The sequence below is a fragment of the Cyclopterus lumpus genome, chromosome 4, assembly GCF_009769545.1.
Source record: "Cyclopterus lumpus isolate fCycLum1 chromosome 4, fCycLum1.pri, whole genome shotgun sequence".
Classification (NCBI taxonomy): Eukaryota; Metazoa; Chordata; class Actinopteri; order Perciformes; family Cyclopteridae; genus Cyclopterus; species Cyclopterus lumpus.
In genome coordinates this window covers 493,421-497,646 of record NC_046969.1, presented here as the reverse complement: position 1 = coordinate 497,646, position 4,226 = coordinate 493,421, and positions in this window count along the sequence as shown.

The window sequence follows — 4,226 nt, the reverse complement described above, 5'->3', positions numbered from 1 at the left end:
AGACCTGTTCCTTGTCACTACAATGTGCTGCCAGTGGGGACTTTTCTTCTGAAAGAAATGTCTTCGGCGGACCTCGTAACTCAAGTCTCTGGCCAACGATCTCCCTCTAGATAGCCATCTTCCCCACAAAGCTGCTGGGACAGACGCGAGTTAAGGACGTGTGCTTTGACGTGGTTAATGACTTTAATGACATCGTTCAATACGCCGTTAAGTTCAGGTGACATTTTTCGGCTAGCCAGCATTCCTGTGAATGACACAGTGCGTAGACTCGCATTCAGGTGCAACCTCCTTAACCCGAGCAGTGAAACCAGAAAGCCGTCCGTGCATAAGCCGACACAAAAGGACCAATTCAGTTTTCCTGCTATATAATCCTTCAGTGGGTTCACTAGTTTGTGGGTTCACTAGTTTGTGGGTTCACTAGTTTGTGGGTTCACTAGTTTGTGGGTTCACTAGTTTGTGGGTTCACTAGTTTGTGGGTTCACTAGATGTAGCCGGTAATTTCTCAAAATAAAACATCTTTCCGACCTCGATAATAAATAAAATATTTTTTTCATTCATTCTTTCTGTGCGGTACCAACCGACCCGGGGGTTGGGGACCGCTGGTCTAATGTGTACATGCTGTAGGACGCCACATTAAAATGATGTATTAATAAGACTGATCTGATCAGCTGTGTGTTCTGTTCTTGTTGTGCTTTGAATCTGAAGTTACAAGAAATTAATCACTCTAGAATCACGAATCCCTTGAATTATTCTAATATTTCTATTATTTTAAGCATGAATTAACCTTATTAGCTGTGGTCTCTAATTAATGTTTTATTTAATAATTTTATATCAATCTGCTAGAACTTAATTAAATGTTTTCTTTAATTTTTATATTTTTGTAGTTCTTCATTTAGTTTTGTCTGTTGAGTTCAATTTTATCTTTGACCAGATTAATGTAAAAACAAATGATTTAGCAGCAGCAGGTTGTGAGAGCGATGGCGTCTAATGCCTTTTTAACTGAACGCTGCCACCGTCCTGTCGTCTCATCTCATGCTGTATATGTGTCTCCAGAGGTGTGTGTATGTGGGGGGGCTTTGGCAGTGGGCCTTTTGTGGCCCTCAGCGACGGTCGGGAAGGCCGGCCCCCCTCCCGTCTCCCGCAGTGTGACTAACGCGGCGCGACAGCGCCAAGGCGACGGCGGCCGATTGCCAGGGAACCTCGCACCGGTTCCGCTCGGCTCTGGAACGCCTTTGTGCGCCCGCCGCCCGCTATCTTCCCACAACATGCGCTGCTGTCGGGGGGCCCGAGCGGGGCCCAAATCTGCTTTTTCTCCCCACAAATCCTCTTGATGCGCTCCCGCTCTACCCTTTAATGTCTTCATTTACCATAGCCAGTGGGCCTTGTATTGGCCTGTAGTGGGGGAGGGGGAGATGACTAATTCATATGTGCATTGTGTTTGAACCTTTACACGGCTGAGAAATTCATGGGTTTCCCCCGTGCTGTGGTGCGAAGCCGTCCGGCTGCTGATTGGAGATATTTACGGCTGCACTTCTGTGGAAACAACCAAGCAGCACAACTCACATGGATAAAAAACGATGAACAGCTCCGTGTCAAGAAGTGCTTTTGCTCCTATGGTCTGAATCAAGAAAACCAAACACGAAGAAACTACGTGATTGCAGAGGAACAACTGTTCATATCAGACATTTCCAAGGATCGGGTCATCAATGAGCTGAGGGGATGGAAGCTTGCAGTGCGTCTGTGCACAGTGTAATGTCTCCCTCTGCTGGCCAACGGGGGGCAACACGTTCATCTGGCTCCAATACGAAACACACCGGTGGCCTGGGAGGGTTCAAACAGTCCCCCAGCCCCCAGTCAGAAAGCCATAGGAAGATGAGGATGAGGATGAGGATGCTGCCCCTCTTGCTTCCGTCATAACCCAAATTAAAATAATGACATCATTGATCCCACTCTTGCACACATCCCACAGATTAAAATGCCAGATATTGATGATGATGATTTAACGGGTTAACTCTTGTAAATCTAGATTAGTATTTGTTGTACTGCAGGAACACTGGGCCCCGAAATAACTCCTGCCTACCTTCAACTCCTTCTTACAAAAAAAACACAAAAATCCACCTCCTCGTCCCACATTGGCCGCCTCCTACACGTCTTCAGACCACCTTAAACACGTCCTACGAGTCAGGAAGTAAAAGAGTTTACAACAAAAAGTCTTATAAATACCCAGTAGTACACAAAGTATCTAAAACGAGCTCCACATTGATGGCTATTTCATTTGTTAGTGATAAGAATGGAATATAATGATATTTATCATTAAAAAAAGCAGTACTTGAATGTTAAAATGTTTGCCGGTAACACTACGCAGGATCTTTTAGACTGTGGTACTTCAGGAGAACGTGTGAGTACTTCTTCCACCTCATTTGAAATGAAAGCTTACAATCCGACCGCTGCAGGAAGCTGACAGTGAGAACCTTCAACTGAAGAGAGAGAGACGAAAGCAACGCAATGCCAGAACAGAGGAGCAATTAAAGAGTCAATGGGTCAGTTACCCTGAAGAGGACCCGGTGGGTCAGTTACCCTGAAGAGGACTCGGTGGGTCAGTTACCCTGAAGAGGACTCGGTGGGTCAGTTACCCTGAAGAGGACCCGGTGGGTCAGTTACCCTGAAGAGGACTCGGTGGGTCAGTTACCCTGAAGAGGACTCGGTGGGTCAGTTACCCTGAAGAGGACCCGGTGGGTCAGTTACCCTGAAGAGGACCCGGTGGGTCAGTTACCCTGAAGAGGACTCGGTGGGTCAGTTACCCTGAAGAGGACCCGGTGGGTCAGTTACCCTGAAGAGGACCCGGTGGGTCAGTTACCCTGAAGAGGACTCGGTGGGTCAGTTACCCTGAAGAGGACCCGGTGGGTCAGTTACCCTGAAGAGGACTCGGTGGGTCAGTTACCCTGAAGAGGACCCGGTGGGTCAGTTACCCTGAAGAGGACCCGGTGGGTCAGTTACCCTGAAGAGGACTCGGTGGGTCAGTTACCCTGAAGAGGACCCGGTGGGTCAGTTACCCTGAAGAGGACTCGGTGGGTCAGTTAGGTTTAGGGGTGGCAGCGAGGACGATGAAGGATGCTGTGGGAGGAAGTGGGACGCCATCACTCACCCATTCATTAACAGAGTGAAGATGGGTCTGGGTTTGTGGAGGATGTGTGGACCGGGGTAGGGCAGAACCACCCGGACACACATGTGTGTCATGACATCTGGATTGGTCCATTCACCTGTCCATCATCAGCTTCTCATCCATTCATGAACAACTTGATAACAATGATAACCCAAACAACATCCCCTGAAGTCCTTAATAACCTCCTAAATGTCTTCCGTCCACCTTAACTCTGCTCAATGTGACCGCACCACCATCCCCACAGACCACCTTAAGCTACACCCTACAACATCAACTACCACCTTAACAAAGGCACTTCCTGTCACCTCAACCCCTCCTGCAGCATCTGTTTATATTTTAAATCAGTGTTGTGTCATAGAAACAAAACACAGCCGTCTACATTATCTGACTATCGTCCCTTTTCCCTAAACCATGGCTGATATTGGGCTCTATGAAATCAACTGAATTGAATGGACAATCATTTACAAAATGAGCATCATGCTGTATTGAAGCAGACTTGAAACTAGACGTTCGCAATGTAACTGAAGTAAACATCTTCTCATAGATTTCCACACAAGCAGACGAGTCGCCCCCTGATGGCCGTTAGATAGAATGCAGGTTCACGTGTTCTTGGCTTCACGTTTCAACCCTTCTCATGCCACGGTCACATCAATGTAACCACTTCTGAAGAACACTTGAACCACCTAACAATGCCACAGTCCGCCTTAATTACATTGCACTCCTTCAGAGTCCACCTTAACAACCTCCTACTCACCATAGTTAAACAATCCCTGAACCTCTTGTACTTCCTACCACTTCAACTCCATCCAAACACCACAAACCACTCAAATACCACCTTAACTTCCCCTGACACCCTCCAGATCTCCTTAAACACACCTCAGCTGCACTTCCAGCTCAGCTTTTTGTGCTGGTTGTACCTCCCGGTCTCTTCTTCCCCTCTCTTCCCACATCAGCCCCCCCCCCCCCCCCCGCCCCTCTCTCCTGGACTGTGTCTGGCTGTGATTGTCGGCTGTGTAGCAGTAATGGATGTGCACTCTTGAGCGAACGGGTCAGCACTTATTTC